This window comes from Pleurodeles waltl, chromosome 8, assembly GCF_031143425.1.
Source record: "Pleurodeles waltl isolate 20211129_DDA chromosome 8, aPleWal1.hap1.20221129, whole genome shotgun sequence".
NCBI lineage: Eukaryota > Metazoa > Chordata > Amphibia > Caudata > Salamandridae > Pleurodeles > Pleurodeles waltl.
In genome coordinates, this window is record NC_090447.1 from 382,675,211 (window position 1) to 382,701,939 (window position 26,729).

The following is a 26,729-nucleotide window of genomic DNA, read 5'->3' on the forward strand; positions in this document are numbered from 1 at the left end:
TTGACCTACTTTGAACTCTGTTGCATCAGCCATATAATCCTGTACCATCTTCTAAAGTACCATTGTTGTTAACACGTGTTGTTTCTGTATTACCTGTGCATGTGCACTTGATTTAAGTCCTGCTATACTCTTAACAAAACCCACTACACATGTTGGAAGTAAAGCTGCCCGTGCTGTAGATATAGTAGCAGGTCTGTTGATAGTGCTACCACTTGTGGATGCTGTTGCTGTAGTTGTTATATGCTTCTCAATTCTGGGCCAACACTTTACTTTCCTGAGGCTAAAGGCAGAACTTCAGCCCAGTTATGGACTCAAATTAGCAGTTTTTTATCTTCTAGGTCACTCGCTTTCCTGATCCAATTCTTGGAAATTTAGACATCCACTGTTCAAAAAGGAATACAAGTGACCGCCACTTTGTTGTACCATAGATCCAGTATTTTGGCACAGATATACTCTTTGGGGGACACAATCTCTTTCACAGCCTTTGGTGCGCGTTCAGATTACGAATTAAGCTATTAATCAGCAGCTGCTTCTTCATTGACACTTGTAAATGTTTGTTCCTCATTTTCCAAAGATTCCAGCAGGATGTGTACCAACAAGATCAATTGGCTTATGGTTCTGTCTCCTTTGCTGAATTCCCATGACAAGATCTTGATAGGCACTAGCAATTGGATAAGGTACTCTACTAGTCCCAACTTGTCAACCCCCATTATCATGGCTTTGACAGTTGCATTCCCTCTCCTTTGCAGTACGTAATCATTAACAGACCTTCGCTGCTCAAAACAGATGTTGCTCATGCAAAAGGTGTAGTTCCAATGGGTTGGCACTTCTTGTATGAGGGCTCTTACTAGGGCTCTACTAACATGCTGAATGATACTCAGCTGCTTCTGGGCTTTGAAAGAATGACTGAAAGGAATACAAATCTAGCCACGTGACAAGTATTTGTTGGCTCTGCTTCTTGGTGAGGCAATGCACCAAACATAGGACTTTGAAGTATCCTTCACCAGACATGGATTAGACAATATTATTGTCATTGTCAGTATTAACAAATCCAATGCTGAGAACACCCTGGGTTGAAACCATTTAAAGCCTTTGGAGTTAAATTGAACCAAGATATTGGCAGCTATATTTGATACATTTATGGAGAACATTGCAACTGCTGCATGCTACCAAATGCATCAGAAAGCATCTTCAGTGGTGAGACCAGCAGCCAGCCCTTTTTCAACAGCCATGAGGGAGACAAAGTGTGCTTTGATGCTTATGACATCTGTTGCTTGGCAACTGGTCCAAATGTCTATCATGAGGTAGATGGACTAAGCAGCATTCTCCTTCAAAGTTTCGCCAACCAATTTCAGTTCCTGATGGTGCAGCACTGGCGTTGCAACGATGAAAAAGTTGGTCCAGCTTGGAACCTTCTATTTTGGACATAAGGTCTCCACATATCCCAGACACCCTTCTCCTTCCACCAAAGAAAAAGGCAGGAACTAAGACCAATATTTATTAAGAGCCTGCTTTGACATTGCATCATTCAGGGTTGCACAGGTCAATGTGAGTCTTGCTAAACTCTGCATTGGGAAGGCTTTTCATGGGTGGAGCTTGGTTGTTACCACACACCCAACCATGGGTTTTGGCATATTCCAAGATTTATGAAGACTAGTTATTTTGGGAATGCATCAAAATGGTATGTCATTTCAACAGAGACATAATGAGGAGAATTATGTTTATTTCTCCTAATTAGTTCCTATTTCTATGTGTGCTGCAGAATGAGGAAAATGCCTCTGATGAGTGTTTATGGAGTGTTTAAGTGCATGAATGTGTCTCTTCCTCCATAAAAATAATCCTGGCTGTAACACAGCCAACCTTTCACCAAGGTGCAATGGTGCCCTAATTTGCGTTAGGCAGCACATAGCACACCAGAGCAGGGAAATCAGAAATACGCCACATATCAGTAAATATCATGCATTCATTCTTTCTCCATTTTACGCCAAGTGGCAAGTTCTCTTACTGCGTTGCTGTGCACCAAATCATATTAAAACAGGGCTTAAGTCTCTGACACTTTGGCAACCTTCCAGTTGTATAAATGGACATTTTCATAGGTTTGGTTGCACAGCAATGCCTTAAGGACCATAAACTTGATAGCGGGTTGTTGTAGCTGTTTTTTCTGTGAGGATACCACCACAAGTTGCTAATGAATAACAGGTAAGCTGATTGGATGCATTGGGGTGACTATATCTACTTTTCCTTTTGACATGCCCAGGTTGGAGTGGGGGATCACTGTTCACTATGAACAGCAGTCACAGGCTGCTTCACATGACATCTTCCTCACTACCACTTCATTCTATCAGGTCAACATCATTCCTATTTCACCAGCAGCTATCATTTGAGGTGCTCTTCCCACACAATTGCATGATGATTTTTCAGATGGACCAGTTGGCCCTCATTATAGTAATATCCACCTGATTTACCACAACACGTTGATTTAAGGCAAAGTGAACACTCTGTGATATTCTCGGCATACAGCTTAAACATAAGGAAGTCCTAAATTCAGAAGGAGATCCTTCTTATTTTGCCAATGTCTGAACAATTTGTTGAGGCAAGGATCTGAAGTTTTTTTGACCTGTTTTTGGGAGAGGCTGTGATTCTGGTAGGTTTGGTTGTTGCTGCAGCTTTTTGGGTTCTTGAAAAGCTGAAATCAGGTTGTGTTAGTGGTACAACATTATTCAGAGCAGATTGAAAAGAAGTGATCTGCACTTGCGCTGTGCCATTCTTGATACTAATAATAATCACTGTTCCATCATCTTCCTCACTTCCAAGACTTTAGGGAATCCTCTTTTTACCCTGTCTCTCATAGCAGGTCTTGGTTGGGGTGCTATCTTTGTTACGATCATTGGAATGGGATGTTGAAGAAAACAGATTGTTCTTTCTTTTCCTTACAGTAGATCATGAAGACATTATGGTGGTCATTATGACATGGGCCATGAGTGATAAAGTGGTGGTAATACCGCCAACAGGCTGGCAGTAATTAACGCCAAATTATGACTATGGCGGTGATAACTCCCATAGACAGCCAACGTACCACACCAACCACCATGGTGTAAACACCACTGACCATGGCAGTAGCCATCAACAGCTAGGCGGAAGACAAGGTATCGCCCACCTGATTATGGCAGAGCACACTGCCACAATTTCCGGGGTGGTACCAACACCATCAAAAGCTTGGCGGAAACAGAACACAGAAGACAAATGACTCACACTCGGAGGCACAGAGAAGATCAGAGCGGCCATGGAACCAGAACTTCAAGTCTTCCCAACGCTTTTCTACGCCATGCTTCACCTGGAACACCAACGCCGACCATGATGAGGACGGTGAGTACAGCTGCCTAGCACACAAGGGAGGGAGGGGGGAAAAGGAGAGTGGCACACACATGCACAACACACACCATTCACACACACCATACACACAACCAGCTTCAGAGAAAAAACAATGTCACAGAACACACGTCATAACGATGCAAGGACTACAGCATTCCAGAACTGAAAGTGTAATTGGATGAAAACAGCCACCATATTGTTCATGTGACAAAATACACATGAGTCACTGTGCAGAAAGGGCCAATGGCCAGTCCAAAGTACAAAAGGCTCACACGGCCACAGGACACAGTCCAAGCCCCAACTCTTTCCCTGATGTAATCAGCAGTAAACTGTGCAGGGGCATCATGGTGGGAATGGCCAGGCACCTGAGGAGGAAGGAGGTGCGGGGGGAACGCAGCTGAAGTGGGAAACTTGCTCACTGGTCCTGTAGAGGGCTCCATGCCCATTTTCCTATGCTGGGGAGTGCAAGGTCACAGTCTCCGAGGTGGAGAACTTGCCCACTGGTTCTGGAGGGGGCTCAATGCCCATTTTCCTATGCTGGGGAGTGCAAGGTCATAGTTTCAGAGGTGGGGAACTTGCCCACTGGTTCTGGAGGGGGCTCCATGCCCATTTTCCTATGCTGGGGAGTGTAAGGTCACAGTCTCTGAGGTGAGAAATATGCACACTGGTTCTGGAGGGGGCTTCTTGTACAACAGTCCCTGGGGGCGGCCTACATGACCTCTGCTGGAAGTGAGAGCTGCTGTGTCCCAGCCTGAGTTGAGGGCTGCTGTGTTCCAGCCCATGTGCAGCTACATTGCTTTCCCCCAGGTGAAAGATTTGGCCACTGTGAAGGCAGGATTCTATGCAATGAGGCATATTGACGATACACATATTGAATTTGTCCCCCCTGCCAGAACGAACAGGAGTTCAGGAACCTGAAGGGTTTCCACTCACTCAATGTGCAAATGGTGGGCCTGGCTGACCAGTACATCTCCCACGTCACTTCCAAGTATCCTGGGTCGGTGCATGATGCCTTTGTCCTGAGGAATAGCAGTATTCCACATGTGATGGCACAACTACAGAGGCACAGGGTGTAGCTAATTGGTGAGGCTGAGTCCTCATCCAATGTATGTCAGTGTATGCCTTCTGGTGTTGATCCCATACCATTGTGTAAGTCTCATGTTTGTCCCTGAAAACTTGCAGGTGACTCTGGCTAACCAAACCTATTGTGGCTCCTGACCCCAGTGAGGAATGCCAGGACAGGGGCTGAGAACCGTTATAATGATGCACATAGGCGAACCAGGATAATTATTGAGAGGACCTTCGGCCTCCTGAAGGGCAGGTTTAGATTCCTCTATCTAACCATTGGATCCCTGTGCTACTCACCCAAGAAGGTCTGCCAGATAGTAGTGGAATGCTGCATGTTGGACAACCTGGACCTCAGACGACATGTGCCTCATCTGCAGGAGGAGGAGACCGGAAATGCCCCTGTGGCAGGAGTGGACCCTGAGGACAGTGAGGATGAGGAGGCAGAGGATGAGGATGTGGACAACAGAACATCAGTTATATGTCAATACTTCCAATGACACACAGGTGGGAGAGTGGAACTGACCATTCCTCTGATTGTTGATGTGTTCTGTGTGGCTATATCAGGTTGGCATTCACTTCCTTTGCATCTCTACTTACTGTCACCTATGGCTATTCATTTTGTAGATGTTGGTGATATGACAACACTGTACTGATGTGACGTCTACAGAGAAATACAGGTCTTAAAATGTATGCTATCACAGTGTTCAGATCATTTGCACAAGATGTAACTGTTTACATATATGCTCATTTTCATCACAGAAAACACTTTCACTTAGGTTGTGTTCAAGGGTGTTTTTTGTTCCTCAAATAATTGATGAAAAAGTGCAGTGGAATAGGGTGATGGTAGAGGTTAGTTGAGGATATTGTTCCAGTCTGTTTATAGCACAAGTCCAGTGTCCAAGGGGCCATAGGAAGGGGAGAAATGGCAGTTCAAAGTGGACAAGCTGACAAGGTGGGACACAAGTGGAACATTCAGGAGGGTCTCATTTCCTGGTGGTGGTCTTGGCAAGTGTCTCTGGCGTCTGTCTGGGTCGCAGGGAACGTTTATGGGGTGGTTCACCTTCTGCAGGAAGAGGGGTGCTGGTGGCCTGTGGGTCCTGTGGCAGGGCCTCCTGCCCACTAGCTGCAGCGGAAGTGGTGGGCTGGTCAGTAGACTGGCTGGTGGTAGAGGCCCGCTGGTGTGATGTCCATTCCCTCATGATGTTGCTCATATCTTCCAGCACCCCTGCTACGGAGACCCTGGTGGTGTTGAGGGCCTGCAAATCCTCCCTGATCTCCTCATGGTGTTCCTCCTGCAGCCGCTTGTTCTCCTGCCCTTCTTGGCCTGGGATTGTTGGTAAGCCCCCAGGACATTGGTGAGTGCCTCCTGAAGAGTCGGTGCCCTGAGCCTGTCCTCCCCTGGTGCAGAGCGGTCCTCCCAGTGTCCCTGTTCCCCTGTGCCTCTGTCCCCTGAATGGTGTGCCCACTGCCACTGACCCCAGGTGTCTGATTGTCTTTGGTGTGAGGTGTGGACTGGAGTCCCTGTACAGGTGGGCACACTGCTGATTGACGTGTCCTGGGGACAGAGGTGTGGGGACGTATGGTGGGTGCTGTGGTGTCGGATACTGATGGAGGAGGCTCTGTGGCGGACTGTGAGTGGGCTGGGGTGGCTGACTGACCAGTGGTCCCAGGTAGTTCTTCCAGATCCTGAAGTCCAGTGTTACTGTCATCACTGGGGGTGTCTTCAGTTGGGGAATTGATTAGTTGTGGTACCTCCTTGCCGCTGAGATTGGCTGGGGCACCTGTAGGGATGTAAGTGATGTATTATACTTCATGTCTGTGACATATTGTCCCCTCTATTGTTGCTGTTATCGTGCCACTTGTGTTTGTGTATGATAATGGATTGTGTGCTTGTTAGTTCTCCATGCTGTGCATGCTTTGGTGATAGGTATCCATGCAGGGCTGGGAAGGCTGTCCATGCATTGGTATGGCATGCAGAGCTTGGCATTGGGGTTAGTCATATGTGTAGGTGCAGTGTTTGGGATGGAGTGGCGTAATGGGAGTGAGGGTGAGGAGATGAGATGGCATGGAGGTATGGGGGTGACAAGTAGTAAATATTGACTCACCAGTATCCAGTCCTCTGGCTACTCCAGTGAATCCCCTCAGGATGCAGTATTGCCAAGACTTGCTCCTTCCATGCTGTGAGCTGTGGGGGAGTTGGTGGGGGTCCACCGCCAGTCCTCTGGATGGCGAGCTGGTGCCTTGCTGCCACGGAACGTACCTTCCCCCGTAGGTCATTCCACCTCCTCCTGATGTCTTTCCTTGTTCTTGGACGCGGTTCCAAGGCGTTCACCCTGTCCATGATTCTCCACCATAGCTCCTTCTTCCTGGCAATGGATATTTGTTGTACCTGTGCTCCAAACAGCTGTGGCTCTACCCTGACTATTTCCTTGACCATTACCCGTAACTCCTCATCTGTGAAACGTGGTTGCCTTTGTTGGGACATGGGTGTTTTGTGGTGTGTTTTGTGCAGAGGGTATAGAGGGATATGGTGGAGTGTGGGATGTGGGGTACGTGAGGGATATATGGGTGTTTGTGGTGTGTGTGTAGTTGTCTCAGTAGTCTTCGTGTTAGTCTTGTAGCGCTTATTGGTATTCGTAAAGGGTGGTGTGTGATGTGGGTGTGTGTTTTATAGTGCTATGGGTGGATGGGTGTGGTGTGGGTATGTGTGTCAGGTGTGTGTGTTTAGTTTTGCCAATGTTGTTTTGTTTGGTATTAGGATGGTCATTCTGAGTGCACCAGTGTGTATCGCCAGTGGTTTACTGCCATTGAATGTCCCCTGTGGTGATTTGTGGATCATAATGTGGTGGGCGTTATTTTGTTGGCATAACAGAATGTGTGTTTGTACCGCCACTTTAGCACTGACCTTCAGGCTGGCGGATTTGTGTTTGTGGCAGTATTGGTCGGTTTGGTGTGTGTGTGTTATAACATGGCGAACAGATATTCACCACCACGGCTGTATGTTGGCGGCCATCACCGTGGCAGTAAGCGTGATTTACTGCCAATGTCATAATGAGGGCCTATGTCTAATGAAAGAGAAGTTTCAATAACTTCTTTCCTGTACTGAAGAAAAGGAATAGCTAACTGAGGTTGATGTTGACTTTTATGTGATGAAGAATCAATTTGCTGCTGGGTTGAATCAATTTCAGAGACACTGCTCAATGTCATGAATACAGTCACTGTATCACTGAAAACATCTTCTTTAGTTTTGGTAGTGGTGGCGGTTTTGACCCTGGGATTATGTTCTCTCAGCTTCTTCTATCGTGAATGTTATGCTTTTTCAGTCCTAGAAATCCCCTGCTTGAGTTACATGTGCTAAACAATTTACAACAATGCTGAATCTGCATGATTCATATGATCCATGTTTTAGTTTATATTATTATGTACTGCAGTGTCATATTCAAGCTTACTTGAATATATTTTCAAGGTGTTATCTACATGCTGACTGCATCATTTTCATGTTAGTTTGTTATTTCTAAAATTTTCTAGAAGGTTGATAACCATGGGCCTGTTGTATCAAGCTCCTGGTTTGCATTTCTTAAATTGTGAAATTTAAGAAATCGCTATTTAAGAAATGCTAAATGGGATGTAGCAAAATTACAAGTCGGTAATAGGGATTTCTTACAATTCGCAAAAAAATAGCAGAACAGTATTTGAAAATCGCAAATTGTGAAAACGGCAAACCAGAACAGGCTGATGTGATCACTACCAGTAAGTAAGTCAGCCCATGCTGTTTCTAGAAGCCACACCCACAGGAGCAGGCAGAGAGACACAGCCCAGCACCAGGGAGGCAGTCTTGAGAGCCAGACAGGACCAAACAGCAACATGGAATGTGAAGGAGAAAGGTGGCAGGAAGCGCAAGCTCAAATTCAGTGAGCAGGAATTGGAGGTGCTCATTGAGGAGAATGTCAGGAACCACGACAAACTCTTCAGGAAGAACTCACTCCAGGTACCTGAAAGTGAGAAGAGGAAACTGTGGTCAGACATCCAGACCAAAATATGTCCAGTGGGTGTTGCACAGCTCACCGTTGAGGAGATATGCAAGCAATGGTACGACTTGCGTTCCCGTGCAATGAGAGGGTAGCCAGCAGGCTAAAGGAGGCACGGAGCACCGGAGGAGGACCACCCACGCAGAGGCTATCCACACCAATGGAAGACATAGTAGAGTCCACACTGCTTCCTGAAGCTGTCAGTGGTGTCACTGACATTGACACCGCAGGGACACCTAGCACCAGCAAAGGTAAGGGCAGTAATGATGTGTATCCCCAAATCTGCATGTGCAAATGCCCCCTAGAAAATAGCTATTAGCTCAATGCAGTGTGATAAGTAGTAGGTGTTACATACAACGCAACAATGCCTTATGGGAGTGGTAGTCCACGCCCCTAAAGTACAACTACCACATAAATAGCAAGATAGTGTTCAGCCAAATAGAGAAACAACACAAAAGACTCTTAGTGATACAATGTTAGTGTACATTTAATACAATTATGCAACTATTTGTGAAATATTAAAAAATGACATGCTGCACATTGTCGTTGTAGATGTCCTGGGCCATGGCGCAGCAGAAGGTGGAAATGTGGGGGATAGCGAAACACGGCCACAGTCTGACTCAAACACCAGTGAGTCCTTCATTATTGTACCAGCTAGACGCAGGGCAAGAGTGTTAGCTCCCCCAGAATATAACCTGGACTCAGATGAAATGCTGGATGAAGTACCCACACCACCCCCAGAGACTAGAAGCACCCGAAGACAGCAGTCCCTGCCCCAGGGTCAGTCCACGCCCCTCAAAAGGCATCAAGATGCAGGCAGACTGTGCACTGATAAAAGAGACTGCCCATCACTCTTTGGCGGCCTTGAAGCTTCCATGCTGAAAGTGCAGTACCTGCAATGTAAACACATGAGGTCAATGCACAGGCAGTTGGTGTCTCACAATGACAGCATGGGAGTATTGCACAAGCAGTTGGAGCCTCTTAATGAAAACATGTGCAAGCTGCATGAGGGACAGCAAACAGCAGCAGAAAACACAAAGGAGATGACAAACGCCATTAGGGAACTCTGAACTGTGATTCAGCAGGAGAGTGTCAGCCACCGTAGGCGTCAACACCAATTGATGGGCTGGTTGGAAGGGTTCTGCAGATCGGTCAATCGGCTCGCTACCTCAACTGCCTTGATATCACGACGTGCTGTGGGCATACAAATGGAGTTGGCACATTGCAGTCGGGAAGTTGCACAGGGATTGGTGCAAATCACCAATGTTTTGGATACAATGCAGACAGCACGGAGTGCCACAAACAGCGAACTGGGTGGTGGGAATAGTGAGGAGCTCTCTAGCTTCAGCAGTCTCACATCCCCTGTGGTGGATCCTATTTGTCACAGTAACAGACACAGTTCTGTCCTTGAACCCGCTACGAGAGGTGCCACTGAGGTCACTGAGCACTCAAGTGGAGTGCGTGGACGTAGGAAGTGATGATGGGGGGTGTAGGGGACTAGCTTAACATGTACCAAAACTGTTATACTATGATGCTAATAGAGAGACACTGTTACTCGCACCTGTTTGTGTATAGTGCAGAGCTTCGTCCTAAGCACACATATGTTTCCTGAAGTCAAGGCAATAAAGATGCTACCTACAGCAATACATATAATAGACGTAGTATTGTCATTACTTACATCAGAAATGGTTGCGAGTGATGTCAGCACATCTTTGTCTGCCCTCTGCTGCACTGCTTCTGTCTACTGGGTGAAGGGCTGGCAAGGGATCATCACCCTCATCTGAGTCCGGCTCGGTGGGTTCCACAAGTATGCCCCTCATTGTAGCAATGTTGTACAACACTGCACATGTAGCCATGATTTTGCAGGTTGTTTCAGGGCTGTATTGTAGTGCACCACCACTCTTGTGGATGCATCTGAAGCAGCTCTTCAGGAGTCCGAAAGTCGTCTCCACAACACTGTGGGTTGTCCTGTGAGCAGCATTATACCTCTTTTCGGCTGGCATTGCAGGACTCAGGTAGAGTGTCAGTATGAAGGACTGCACGGTGTAGGCACTGTCTCCTGGAATGGCATGAGAGAAAAATGAGTACTTGTTGTACGTTACGTCTCATTTACATCAATGCAACATTGTCAACTATTACATTACCCAGTAGATATCCTTCACCAAACTCCCCATCTAGTAGTCTTGTGTAGATTCCACTGTGGCAAAAGATATAGGAGTCATGTGTGCTAACTGGATATCTGGCCACGAGATCGGTTATGATGTTGGAGGCATTGCTAATTACTTGTATGTTCATGGAATATGAATTTTTACGGTTTGGATAAACATACTCTGTGGCCGATGGTGGACAGGTAGCTACATCTGTCCCAACGATTGCGCCTATTACATGTGGGAATCGGGCAAGCTGGTAAAAATTGAATTTTGGCTGTACTAATTCCTGTGGGGTGTTGGGGAATCTTATGTGCTGTTGAATTTTGCTCAGCATGGCATTGAGAAATGCATTGAAAAATCATGAGAGGGCACTCTGTGAGACCCCACCAGCTGGTCCTATAACCCCTTGATAGGTCCGTGAGGCTAATAGGTGCAGGGAGCATAATACCTACACATTGGTGGGTATAGTATTGGTCCTGTGTGTGGTGCACTGCAATATGGGTTGTGGATCAGCTATCAGGTCAAGCATCGTGGCAGAGCTTAACCTGTACTTCTCATAAATCTCCTCCTCTGTCTGGTCCAAAAAAGTTATGCGCACTCTGAAAATGCACTCCTGTCTCATCCTCCCTCTCCTCAAACCGGCCAGGATCCTCATCCTCCTCGCCATGACGTAGAGTGCGGCCATTGTGGAAAAGGGGCTGAGTCATTCTGGGCCTCTTTATATAGGTTGCACCTGGTTACCACCTGGTTTCCACCTGGTTACCACCTGATTTCAATTTGTGGTAAATTGCATGTGCAAAAGGCGATTTGCAAATTTGTGATGCATAGTATTGTGAGATGGAATTTGCGTGTTGCAATCTGCGTATCGCAAATAGCGACATGATTTTGCAGATCGCTATCTGTGAATCGCAAATCTAAGTTGCAATTTGCGTTACGAAGATAGCGATTCGCTAAATCATGTCGCTATTTGCGATATACAGATTGGGACACGCAACTTCATATCGCAGTTGCAAGGAATCGCTATTTTAGCCATTCCTTATATTTGCACTGCAAATGCCTTTCACACATCGTGAAAGGCATTTTTGCATTCACAAACGGCCAAATTTAGCAATTTGCACAGTTTCATACTTCTGGCCCTAAATGTCTCACTTTGGTTGCAATTTACAGAACATAGATTTGCAGGTTTAGAGCATGGTGGGTGGAGATAAGTCCGTCTGTATGGAGTACGTAAATCCTGCCAAACCAAGGATTCTCTGCCCACTAAATTTGGAGTCGTCCACCAGCCCTGAAGACAACTCTCAACATTGTCAGGAGCTGCCATCATGGCACTTGTTGTCAATGCTATGGGAGTTTTACGGACAGCTCTGTCAAACATGACAGCCGCTTGTCAAGCTTTTACAATGTTTTCCTTTTCCCAAAAATAAACTGTTTGGAAAAAAGTAAAAGTAATGGCCCCAAACCATGGGAGTTGTCTCCCAAGTATGGAGATCATATTTTTTTCATTGTCCTTCACCACCAGGTTTTAACAGGCACTGATTAGCAGCAACAAACATATAACACCATCCAATGTAGGTTGGCCCAACTGTGTTATATGTGAATGTCTGATGAACCATTATCATTTGGTCCCTTGGAGGAGTATGTCAGCAATGGAGCTGAAGTAGGCTCAGTCGTTGACATATTTAAGCTCCGCCCAAATGAAAATGAGGGGGACACACCTTCGGTTTGTTAGAGGGGGTCCTCGATCGCCTTGCAATGGGATACCCTCTAAGCCATATTCTAACTCAGCCCCATAGTCTTGTAAAAATAAACCTTTTGCCAGTTGTTTTCACTAAGAGTTCTTACAACAATGAAATTATGATTCAAAAGCTGAGCACAGAAAGTGAAGGGCAAAGGGGAGTCTTCATACCAGGTTACCTTTGAACAGACCATCAAGAGTCATGTCTTCAATTCCTATCTCTACTGAACTCAGTCTTCATGCACAGAGTCAGCCAGCCTTGTGAGACGCAAATAGCAGGCCATGCTATCTCATTGTTCTAACAGGTATGAGGGTGTGAATCTTTAAAACTCATAACAGGTTTTAGTTTCCACTTTACTAGACCTCTACAACGAACCTAGCACTTAGAATTATTAGAAAGATGGTGGGAATGCTGTGTATTAATAACAGTACTCATGTTTGAAGTGGTACCTATTATTCATTTCTGATCATTATTGATAACTACCATTACAGCTTTTTTATTTGTCTTAATTATGCTTGCAAGTCATATTGTGTTTTGGTTTTAAAATAAATATTTAAGACACATCTTGTATGTCCTGATGTTTGTTGAGTTTGTTATTCTATGTCAGGACTCAAGGTGAGCCCTTCAAAACAAAAAGCATGTCAACTGTAGAACTGTTCCCAAGAAAAGACTTCCTTTGCCATCAGTCCTAGGGAAAATGTGTACAACATAACATTGAATAGTGTGCCAGGGTTGCCCTTCAAAGCCTCCTGGTGATGCTCCCTCTCCCTCTTTCTTTGCTGCTCAGCAGCCTTTCACATAAGTGTCCTTTGTCTCTCCCTCATTTTTATATATTGAAGTGTCACTCTCTAGTGTTTGTTTTCCCAATCTAGCACAATCAACTGAATGTTTACACTTCGTCCGTGGCCACTCAAATTCTCAGATTTCTGTCTCAGAAAGCCATGTATTGAAAGGGGCTCCGGGCGTGATTGAGGTCTTCTGACTGCTAGAGTGCTGTACACCGTGTCAGTTTTGCGCTCTGCATGACCCAATCCCTCTGTCACCTAGAGTGTCTCCCTATCAGTTTCTGCTATGGGGAGACGCGTCAGGCAGTGTGTTGGGGTGGAGGCAGCACATACAAGTATATACATTGCAAGCCCCCCCCACCTGGAGTCGAACACCAGCCATCGGGTAGGATCACTGTTATTCTGTTATTGGGACCTGCCCAGGATGAGTAAATGCGACCCCATGTAAGGAAGAGACGCGGTACCACGACCTTATGCGCTCCACTCAGGCCCAAAAAATAGCAGGGCCTGTGCCCTTTACATCTGTGATGGAATACATATTATGCTTCTGGTGCGCCATAAGTGTTTTGGGCTAGCCCCACCTGTATAGCCCTCTTTTCAGAGGCTGTGTACAGCCTTATATAATGATGGAGGACTCAGAGCCCTGTTTGGGGAGGACCATGAAGAATACCTAGAGGAGGAGGAAATCACGCACCTCCCAATCAACAGTATTTTCTGCCATGACCCGGGGTTGGACATGGATGCTTTTGTCTACCTTGAGAAGGGCTTCATGGCCTCCCATCCATCCAGACTGTAGTCTCCTTGCCCCAGCACGTCCAGAGACCACCTTCCCCCAACCTTTCTAATGGCCAGAGTTCCATGGTTCCCTACCCCAACTAGACAAGTCACATCCCTTACACTTCACACCGTCCCAAAAGGCTCTGGTGGAAGAGAAGGTTGTGGCACTGCCAGACAAAGGTCGATTGTGCCTACACAGCTTCACCCCAGGGTTTCCTAAGTCTCTGGTAGGGATTCGGCCCATCACCAACCTGAGGGAGTTCAACAAATGGCTAGTGTTTTGCCATTTCAAGATGGAGGAAATCCACCTCCTTCATGATCTGCTGCAGGCAAAGGACTGGATGGTACAACTGGATCTAAAGGACACCTACCCGACAATCTCTATTTTCCCACCACACAGGTGCTTTCTTCAATTCCAATGGCGATTCAGACCTTCCAGTTCACCTCCCTCCCTTTCGGTCTCTCATCCGCACACTGGTGCTTCACCAAGATTATGAAACCGGTCGTGGAACACCTTCGGGTGACAGGGGTCTGACTTTTGGTGTACCTGGATGACCTCCTACTCATGAATCAGTGTCCATCAAGGCTCTTGGCGTGCGATCACCCTCTTAGACCTTTTAGGGTTTGTGATCAATGGAGAACAATCCTTTCCTGTTCCATCCCAGTCATTCCACTTCCTGGGATTCCTAGTGGACTCAGTGGAGGCTACCCTGAGTCTTGCATTCAGGAAACTGTCCCGAATCAAACACAAGCTCTGCAGAACCCTAGACAAGCCCTCGTGCTCCCAACTGCAAATAGACCGCATTGTAGGCCTCTTGTCATCATCCATTCAAGCCACATTCCCGGGTCTTCTATACTACCAGGCACTGCAGCACCTGAAACTATTCCACCTCTGCAAGGGCCTCACCTACCCTCAATCCGTCCCTCTCTCAGAGGAAGCCATGGAGGAACTCCACTGGTAGATTGCACACATGGTGGCCTGGAATGGGGACATAAGTTTCGGCTCCCAACCAGATCTGGTGATAGAATCGGACACAAGCCTTTCCGATTGGGGGACCCGATGCAGGGCATTCTCCACAGGAGGAAAATGGTCTTCCACAGAACTATTGCTCCACATAAACTGTCTGGAGCTGATGGTGGGATCCTTTGCAGTCAAATGTTGGACCAGGGACCGAGTACAGTGTTGCATCCTTCTCAAGATGGACAATGTGGCAGCCATCCAGTACATCAACTATCTGAGGGGGACAAGGTCCAAGCTTCTATCTGACCTAGCCAGTGACTTCTGGGCCCTACTGCCTGGACCGCCAGATTTCAGTCATGGCAGAACACCCCCAGGGGACAGACAAGCGAGTGGCAGACTGGTACTCACGTCATTGGTGGGACTCCAGCCTATGGCAATTACACTCTCAAGTGTTTCGACAGATTAAAGACGTATGGAGCCCCATCACAATGGATCAGTTGACCTCTTGCCTGGACCATCAACTGGACAGGTACTGCAGTTGGAGGACGGATACCAAAGCAGTGGTGATGGACGATTTCCTTCAGGACTGGAGCAACGAAGTGGGAAATGCATTTCCCCAGTTCTTCCTGATTATGAGACTCTCGACCCAACTTTGGCGACAAAAGGTGGATCTGGTGGTGATCCCCTCGAATTGGAGATCACAAGTCTGGTTTTCAGTTCTAATGGAACTTTCTTGGGATTTTTTAATCTGTCTACCCCTATTCTTGATCTCCTCTGGGATCCGTTGGTGAATCAGCATCATTAGTCCTAGAAAGGTCTCTCAATCTTATGGCCTGGAGGATTACAGGGAACATTGGATATTTTCAGGAATTTCACAAGAAGATGCTTGCGAAATCCTGGGCAGACAATACCACCAGGCGCTACCGCTCATCCTGGGCTATATGGTTGGGTTGGTGTCATTTACTGCAACTGGATCCTGTGGGGGCAGACATTGTTCATATCCTAAATGTTCAGGCCTCCTTAGCCTCTGAGGGTCTTGCGTACAGGTTCATCAACAAGTTCAGATCGGCTATCTTGGGTGGGTGATGGCTGCCCGTCAGGGAAATATCCTTCAATCTGCAAACTGCTGAGGGGAGTTAGACTATCGACTCCTACGGAGCCCAGATATTCCTTTCCATGAGATGTTAATAAGGTTGTGTATATGTTCAATTCTTGGCCATCAAATAAATGCCCATCCTGGAAGCAGCTTTTGGCTAAGCTGGCTACCTTGCTCTGTCTGGTATCTTGCCGCAGGGTCTCAGACGTGCGGGCCTTGGAGTTAACAGGTGTAGTATTTACCCCAGAAGGGGTGACGTTCTATATTTCTCAGAGAACGAAAAGCAACTCCAGGGTGGAATCTTACCCCAGTATTCTGAGTTTCCTAAACTCTGTGTGGTTATGATGTTGAAAGCTTATGAATCTATGACAGAGAAGTTACGCCCTCTTGGGGAGAGGAGACTTCTTATCTCTCTCACCAAGCCTCATAAGGGGCTGTCATCCCTGACCATTGCAAAATGGATCAGATGGGCCATGCAAGAGGAGTGCATTGATACGTCATGCTTCGGTATTCACTCTGTGAGAGGGGCCATGACCTCAAAGGCTTTCTCTGTGGGACCCCGTGTTGAAGACAACCTTGAGGCAGTGGACTGGTCTTCTGATTCTACGTTAAAAAATGTCTACTTCAACACAGTTCAACATCCGGCATCCCTAGTGGTGGAGAAGTTTTAAACCAGCCGAATCCTCACCTCCGGTCCTGCCATAGAATGACAAATTTCCTAACTATCATAATGGAAAGTTTCAATTCTATTAAGGACATGGAGGTGAGGATTAGCCCACCCAGACAAGATATTCCCCTCCCGATACTAGTATGGTAACAAGGTCTCAGATGAAACACCTCTTTTACTAGTAAGTAGAGGGGTTTATCAATAGAAGAGGCTGTCTTCAATTTATACAGCTGTTGCAAATACACATGTTCACTGATGTCGTGGTATACTCCTAATTATATTCGGTTGTATAGTTTTTTCCAATACCTGGAACTTAGAAGATTATCTTCTTTACCTCAGGTACGAAGCCTTCCAAACATGTTTGAGATCTATAGGGCATGGCTGCCTTCGTAGGAAGAAAGAGGGAGCATCACCAGGAGGCTTTGAAGGGCGACACTGGCACAGGATTGGATTTTAGGCTGTACATATTTTCACTAGGACTGATGAGAAAGAAAGTCTTCTGGAACAGTTCTAAAGTTGAAATAATTGTTTGTTTTGAAGAGCTGCGGTAGGGATGAAGAGTGGAAAGTAAAGCCTAATCCTCACCTCTATGTCCTTAAAAGAATTTAACCTTTCCATTACAACAGGAAATGTTTCATTCTTTAACAAAAGTTTGTTTGAGGCTCCCACAGTTTATCTTATGTGACTAATCATTACCTAGAACATATCTTGCTAAGCTATTGCTCACTGGTTTATGTAATGGTTGCAGTTCAATGGTTATTTTTTAGTTGGTTTGGCACATTGACTAAATGCCATGCAGGTCTAGAAAACCAACCTCTGGGTTTCTGGAAAAATCTAGAAACCATATCACTTTCTAATCAGAGGAGTGTAAAGCAGGTTCGACATATTGCCATAAAAAGAGTGAGGGTTTGATGCCAGTGGTGACAACAAATGTCTTCTTCTCCTTACTGGCATTTTCTTGGCAGGAACCTCCTCCTTTGGGGCCCTGTCCTCTACTTCTCGAATAGGCCAGCAGCAAAAGCAAAAGCAATAGCACTTAGCAAAGAGATCGATGGACCCCAGTATTAGCTATTCCACAATTGCTAATATCCTCTTTCGTACCTGCAGGCAATAAATAAGGAAGAGACTGAGGTTTGATAACTCTTGTGAAGTCAACACAATATATGTTATCATTATCATTAATGTCATCATCATCATACAAATATTATTCATTGGTTCATTTATAATAAAAGACCTGGTGTCCCTCTAGGGCTCATGTGGCTCAAATGGGAAGTTGGGGGGATTACAATAGATCAGTATAGCAATGCATAGTCTCCCTCCAAGACAAATGGGGCCACTATGGGAGAAACTGTTACAGTGTCAGGTCTTATCTCCCCCCAGAGTCAGGTGATGCTCTTAAATCATGACCAGCCCTTACCTGCTCTCTTCAAATCTGTCACGTGATGCTATTTATTAGTGTTCTGAGCATAATGTATATTCTGAGCTCTCCAGCATCCTTAACATACTAAACATCTGTCACAAGGTCTATGATTTAGGCTATCCGGTACAGATCTCTCCCCACCATATGCTGGTAACCTTTCTAACCTAAGGGGTAAGTACTTGTTGAATAAGCTTGAAATTTAACTAGATTTCATCATGTCACATAACTCCGCCCAGCCACAAGGCCATTGCTTTCTGGATGTCCCTGGCCACTGACCCTGCACTCCAGAGATGATTTAAAAAAAAAAGACTTACCTTCGAATTCAGCCTGCCATTGACTCCACGACACTCCAGGTGCACCATTTGTTTTGAGAAAACCTGCAAAACAAGAGAAAAAAAGAGAAGAGTAGAAAAGATATTTCAAGATCATCTGCAATAGCAACATGGAAGATACTTTGAATAGCCAAATTAACAGTTAGATTAAAAAAGACTCTTTTAAATAAGACTTTATTTACTTGGACTCAGAAAATACACAGATACACATACAACAGACATGCATGTGCAAAGATACCCGAGCACACATAGAGATATTCATGCACATACTTTAAAACTTTAAAGCACACAGCTCTCATTATAGCCACATAATCATATATACACTAGTAAACATTCTTGGCCAAATCCTGACTACAATATCTGCAGGAACACTGTAGATCTGTGGTGTTTTCCTCAGAGCTGTCAACTGATTTCCAGTAACACCAGGTGAGGAGTTACCAGATGTATCTCAAAATTAGGCCTTTAGACAGATAGACACACACACACACAGTTGAACTCTTTGTCTTTGGATTCATCAGTATTGACTTTGGAGGCTTTGAAGAAATGTCATGTTCTCACTAGGTCAAGGCCCCCACCTGGTGGACACTAATTAGAATGGTTATGCCCTTGGTGGATTCCTCAATGCCACCCTCCTGAAAATCAGGATGTTAGTGTAATGCATATTTTAAGAAACCAGCTGCTCTGTTCAGCCATCTGAATATGCTTTTCAGAAAGTGAGCTACATGTGCAGTGCAATTAGGATGTTATTAATACAGTCTCAATGGGCCTTTTGTTTTCTTTGCTAGCAGCACACATTTAGTTCACCTACTTTCTGTAACTGTGCAGAACATAGAATAATTGTCCTCCCCTCCTGAATTTCATGTTTGTGTTTATTGTTTTAATTATCATTGTATTTCCAAATGGAATGTATCTGTTTCTAAAAGTGCTATTTGTTTTTCTATATTGCAGTGTATCTATATGTGATATCATGCTCTTTTACAAACAGAAATAATGTTTTATTTCCTGCTGGTAAATGCAAAAAAATATTAATTTATACTGATGGTCCAGCACAACCGGTGGTAGGCACAAAACAACAGTACTCCGCAGTCTGTGCAGTTGTGTGTGGCGTCATGAAGGATGGCAAATTCCTTCTTCAAAACACACATATACCGTAGGAGACTGCACTGCACAACTGACATAGCTTAAGGCTCTGGTATTGGCACTGGACAAATGGATCCAGAACAGCTAGCACTGATAGTGTGTGATTTATAGTACTGTGGCCAGTCCTTTAATGAATATCTGCATTACTGGCACCACAATGGGTTCAGAGATTCAAATTGAAACACCATTAAACACAGATTATTGTGAGGGAAAAGTTGCAAATCTGAAAGAAATGCTACCCAATGCCCATGTAGTTCATTCACTAGGTCATCACCATGTAAGAATACATGTTGCAGGCAATATCTTGGCTGATAAAGCAGCCAAATCAAGAGTAGCCACAGCTTATGTTGCCATAATTACACATTCCAAATGAGGTTGCATGATGAAACACTGGCTGCTGTGAAAGCCTCTGTGGACAGCAAGCCCTTGCCAAAGGCGTATCCCGCCAAATATTCCTAACACATAAGTGACCAGAACATTACCTTTTTCACAATATCGGGGGTGGGTGATCATCTCTCCTGAAATCCACATTTGACAAAATGGCATGTCATCTTTACAGCATGGACAAGGCCAACTAAGGTCCTCTATGCAATAAAGTTGGACGTTACAAGTCCTAAAAAGTGGCTGCATATCTTGGAAATATGTTAGCTCAAAAGTCCTGTTTGCTGCATTTAATTAAATGCAACAGCAACAAATAATGGCTAATAAAGAAGCAACTTATGTCATGCCTAACATCGAAAAGTTGGAAAAGTTGCCTTTTACTGTGGCAGAAATACCATCAGCTATCTGGTTAATTCATGGGATTATTAATCTGCCTATTTCCATACTTTAATTCACCTTGTGCTTGAAGCACATTCCAGTAGGCAGATAAGAAACGCTAGGAGATAGTTACATTTATGGGGTGTGGGAGCTGACCTTCCCCTACAAATATTTCAATGCCATGAAAAAGGTCTTTGTTAGCAGAAGTGAGTGTGAGACTTCTGTGAGCCAGTCGATGATTTGCAAGCAGCTGTTCTTGCACAGAGCATACAATGCTTCAGTAGCAATTTTAGCCTGTTGTGGAATGCTAGCCAGAATGCCTACATCATTTTCATCTCCCAAATTGTCACATGTTTGTGTAATGTGCTTCTTCCCCCACTGCAACATAAGGAAGCAACAGATATATGGCCTCATATAGCTACTGCAACTGTAAATTTTGACAAGCTAAGCAGACGAAAAGCTCTTTTGTTTAAAAAAAAATAAGTGGTGCTTTCATCTTACCGCAAGATCTATGGTCTTGAAGTGGCAAGGTCATCTGCAGAGATACAGTCCCTCGTAAATGCTAACTTTCCAAGACATTTCAGTGAATTAATTGGGAAAGTTTTTAATGCCTCTAATACCGCTGGGATCATACATTTCTTTAAGGTTGTTGGTTCTGGTTTTGCCAGCACCTTTTCCTTTAAATTCAGCATTATACTTTCAGTCACACACTTTATTTTCTTAAGTGCTTTCAGTGGATTCCCTATCACTTTGGTATTAATTGGTGGCATTCTGCTGTTGCTATTCTTTATTCACAATGGCTGCCCCATCCCAACAAGGAGGTCTGATGGGCTTACTACCAGCTCAACTGTGTCATAAGCTCATGATGCAGTACTTCGGAGCACTACTCCTTGGAGAGCTGGAGTGCCACTGGTCTCCACCATTTAGACCAATTTTGAACTGTGTGCAGTTCATCCTTCATTGTTTGTGATGCCCTTTCAAGCATGCACCAGGAGTGTGTCTTGATACATAGTGCACACCTTCTTTGACTGCTGATCTGCTTATGTTCTTCCAGAGGGCTCATTAGCAGACATGCACATTGAGATTGTGTTTGTTTTAGGACGCTTCCTGGGAGTCGCCCTATAAGTACCAAGTGACTCTTGCTGCCACAACAGCTGGCACTGCATGGGATGCTGCCATCTCGGCTGCAGCTGAGGCAATATAATATGACTGCTCTGTCACCTTCTGTGTCAACAAATTGATTTCTTTATCATCTGCCAAAGGGGGGGGTCTTTCCTGGATTATGTTACAATCGATGAAATTCGCAATTTCTAAAGGCGATTTTTAAAGGACCATGACTGATATGTTTTTAAATTCTAAATTGACTGGTTTTAAATTTGGCCCACATTTTGGTCTGTTTACTTGTCAACATAGAGATTTAATTGTATACATTTTAGACTTGATTTTAAAGGTGTAGATGTAGGTATGGCAGTTTTGTTTAGGATTTATCAAGGACCTCTACACTTTGTTCTGACAATGGCGAGAATGTCGTGAGATTACTTTGGCTGTAAAGAGGCATATTATTTTAGCTTAGGCCTGCACTCTAAGAAATGCATTTTATTTGTCTTCTCATTTTAGCAAAAGCTTTATTTTAGTAAAGATTTTTTTATTATTTTAACAGCTTGATCTTTCACACAGAATTCTGTTGTTCTTTTCTCTGCACAGCATTTTGATTCTGTGCTTTATTCAAGGCTGAAAGTGAGAAGTTACGAGTTATTGCCGGCACAAAGCATTTGTCATGTCCCTAACTCATACACAAAAATATATGGGTTGTCAAGTCAGGGCAGTTTTCTCAGAACACCAGATGTTTTATTTTAAAACACCTCACTGCTCCCTACATGATAGAGTGGAATCCCAGCTAGGTGTCATCGCCTGCCACACATTGCCTCTGCAGTTTCTGCTGAGATCTGATGCATACTCTCCCTCCATGTGGGAGGACTCTTTACCTACAATCACACGTATGGGGGATGAGTTCCTTCCGGGTGGCCTGATGGGCAGATTAGGGCTCACACTACCATACTCTTGTATAGATTATTAGTAGTGCAGCTAGAGACACAATATTGTGACAGTATGGTGGGATTTTTCCTATGTTTCACTTTCTTGTCATTGCCTTGCTTTTAATATGTTTTATCATCCTTATAATTGCAATACATGCCTTTTTACATAGAATGCAGTTGATTCAATACAACTTATTGAACTTAGTCCTGCTTCTGTTTGTCTTTTTATGCATGAGACATATTCGACTGAGAGAAAGGGGTGAGATCTGTTCCACAACAATTTCCTTGAGAAATCTAGATGTCATGCAAAGGGCTTCCACAAATCACCTTTTACTCTTGGGTACTGGTAAGGTGCTGCTAGCTGGCGAGAAGTGTTAGGCCACAACTGTCACATGACACAAGATCAGACGCTGGGTGGTGCTGCCACCCAAATCCAGCAGACTTGTTACTATAACGGGAGTCTATAAGACAAGGTCCATAGCCGCGAATATGAATTTGCTATTGGCTGTTTTTCTAGCAATCAATAGAAAGCTGCCATACTGATGATGGATGCTGAAGCTGCTTTTGATCTAGTATATTGGGAGTCTTTATCTTTTATTTTGGCTAAATTTGGATTTTCAGATCATCTTTTACTCTTGAGTACTGGTGAGGTGCTGCTAGTTTGCTAGAAGTGTTCAGCCAACAGCTGTCACATGATGCAGGATCAGACTCAGCCCCCCTTTGCTGGGTGGTGCTGCCACCCAAATCCAGCAGCCTTGTTACTATAACGGCAGTCTATAAGACAAGGTCCATAACTGCGAATATGAATTTCCTGATTCAAGCTATTGGCTGTTTTTGTAGCAATCAATAGAAAGCTGCCATACTGATGATGAATGCTGAAAAGGCTTTTGATCTAGTAAATTTGGAGTCTTTGCCCCATATTTATACTCTTTGACGCAAAACTGCACAAACGCAGTTTTGCATCAAAAAGTATAGCACCGACTTACATCATTCCAGAGCGCCAGCCGAGCGCCAAATTTATGGAATCCCTCAAGCTGGCACAAAGAGTGGTCTAGCGTAAAAAAAAATGACATTAGCAGGGTGAGAGTGGCGGTACAGGAGAAGGGGGTTTTGCATCTAAAAACGATGCTAGGCTGGTTAGAGGCAGAAAACAAATGCCTTTAACCAGCCTAGCGTCATTTTCTGACGCAAAAACATCCATACCACATGACTCCTGTCTTATTAAATGCAGGAGTCATGCCCACCACCCCAATGGCCAGCCCAGGGGACAAGGGTCCCCTGGGCATAGCCATTGCACCCAGTTCCATGTATGGGGGCCCATTACAGGGGCCCCATTAGTACTTTAAAGAAAGTATTAAAAATGCTTACCTCTACTTGCCCTACTTACCTGGGATGGGGTCCCCCATCCTCTGGTGTCCCTCACGTGGGGATGAGGGTGTTCCTGGGGCTTGGGGAGGTCACCTGTGGTCCAATTCCATGGTGTCTGACCATGGAAATGGGTCCACAGGTACCCTAACGTCTGGTTTGATCCAGGTGTTAAATAATAGTGCAAAGGAAGTTTTGCACCATTATTTGGCCCCTCCTCCCACCCATGCATCATTTTAGCATGGGGGTAAATATGGGGCTACGGGGATAGCACCATTTTTTAGATGGGAATGCCTACCTTGCATCTCTTTTGACGCAAGGTAGGCTCATGCATCTAAAAAATGGTGCAAACTCCAATATTTTGACGTCAGACATATTTAACATCAAAATATAAATATGGAGTTAAGTTTGTGCTGAATTTGCATAAAAAAAGAAATTATGCTAATGCGGCACAAAAAAGTATTAATATGGGCCTTTTTTATTTTGGCTATATTTGGATTTTCAGACAAAGTTCTAAAAATGTTCAAGAATTTATACCAGAATGCCAAAGCTCAAATTATTATTAATTCAAAAGAAGTAGGTTATGTAAGAATTAATGGAGGCACCCTGCAGGGCTTCCCAATAACTCAAATTATTTTTACTTTTTCTATTGAGCCTTTGGCTGAGAGAGTACGTAATAAAGATTCAATTGCTCCATCGCTAGAAGGGATGTCAAAAATTAAATTCTTTGCCAATTACATTGTATTTTATCTAAAAAGCTGGTGGGACCAATACTCAAGGGGTGGTGAACACAATTTTAGAAGGCACTAGTGTAGCGGTTTACAAAGTAAATCAAGCAAAAACAGAGCTCCTATTGTTTAATGTGACATCCATTGGATCTCTCTCAAGACTTTAAGGGCCTTATTTAAACTTTTTGGTGCAAAACTGCGCTAACGCAGTTTTGCACCAAAAAGTTTTGCACCGGCTTGCACCATTTTTTAGCACCAGCTGGGCACCATATTTATGGAATGGTGCAAGCCGGAGAAAAGGGTAGGCTAGCTTAAAAAAAAATGACATTAGGCAGGTTTGAGTCAAAATAAATGATTTCGACCAGATTAGCATCATTTTTTTACGCTAAGGGGCATATTTATACTCTGTTTGCACTGAATTAGCATAATTTTTTTTTTTTACTCTAATTCAGTGCAAAACTAACTCCATATTTATACTTTGGTGCTAGACCCGTCTAGCGCCAAATGTATGGAGTTAAAGTCATTTTTTGGAAGTGGAAACCTACCTTGCCTTGATGAGATGCAAGGTAGGCGTTCCCGTGCAAAAAATGACTCTATCGCCTTAACGCCATATTTATACTCCCATGGAAAAATGGTGCAAGGGAGGGAGGAGGGGTCAAAAAATGGGGCAAAGCTTGCTTTGCCCCATTTTTTAAAGCCTGGGTCAGGGCAGGCGTTAGGGGACCTGTGGGCCTATTTCCATAGTGGAACACCATGGAATAAGCCCACAGGTGCCCTCCCCAGGACCCAGGGGCACCCCCACCCACACCAGAGGGACTGCAGAGGATGGGGCACTTTTGAAAGTGCCATAGGGGGCCCTGAAATGGGCCCCCATACATGGCACAGGGTGCAATGGCCATGCCCAGGGGACCCCTGTCCTCTGTGCTGGCCATTGGTGTGGTGGGCATGATTCCTGCCTTTTCTAAGTCAGGAGTCATGTGGCATGGTAGGTTTAGCACCATCAAATGACGCTAATCTGGTTAGAGTCATTTATTTTTACTCTAACCTGCCTAAAGTAATTTTTTGGTGCTAAACACTCTTCTTCTATACTGCCAGCCCCACCCGACTAAAGTCATTTTTTTTTTACTCTAGCCTACCTTTTGCACCGGCTTGCACCATTCCATAAATATGGTGCCCGGATGGTGCACAGAAATGGTGCAAGCCTGTGCTAAACTTTTTGGTGCAAAACTGAGTTAGTACAGTTTTGCAGCAAAAAGTATAAGTAAGGGCCAATATTTTGTACGTTTGTGCCACTTTTGCGTCAAAAAATGACGTTAATGCGGCGCAAAAAAAGTATAAATCAGGGCCTTGGTGCTAGACGGGTCTAGCACCAAAGTATAAATATGGAGTTAGATTTGCACCCAATTAGAGTAAAAAAAAATGACGCTAATTTGGTGCAAACAGAGTATAAATATGTTGCAGAGTATAAATATGCCCCTAAATATGGCGTTAAGGCCATAGAGTCATTTTTTACATGGTAACGCCTACCTTGCATCTCATTAAGGCAAGGTAGGTCTCCACTTTCAAAAAATGACTTTAACTCCATAAATTTGGCACTAGAGGGGTCTAGCACCAAAGTATAAATATGGAGTTAGTTATGCACCGAATTAGAGTAAAAAAAATGACACTAATTTGGTGCAAACAGAGTATAAATATGCCCCTAAGCATCAATTATTTCTCAGCGCCCAAATTGTTCTTTTGGAATGTATCTCACGAATAACTACTCGCAATCATTTCAGCTAACTTACAATGTCATGCCTAGCAAAGTTAAAACCTTATTGGATAGTTGGATTTTACTTCCTTTATCACAGATTGGCAGGGTGGCTTTAATCAAAATGACTATTTTCCACTATTTCTAGTTCTTTTTTCTAACCTCCCTATTAAGATTAGTAATTAATAGTTTAAAGAATTAGATTTACGTCTTAAAAAATTAATGTGGAATAACAAACATTTGACGATAAAGCTCTGAGTTTTTGCAACAAGGCAAAACTCAGGGAGGACTAGCCCGACCTCATTTCCAGGCCTAATATTAGGCTGCACTACTAGAAAATGTTGTTCGTCTTCCTTCGGAGACAGAAGTTTTCGATAATGTTTTAATAATTTACATGGTGAAAGAGTTTGCAATTTATTTACTAGCATTTTTAAAAACATTAAAGCTTCCTAAAAAGGCCAGGTATAAGGTGCTCCATGCAATGGAAACCCGTATCAAGGCACTTTTTAATTCCTGGCAGATGCCAGCAAGCCATGTGTTCCGTTTAATGCAGGATTGC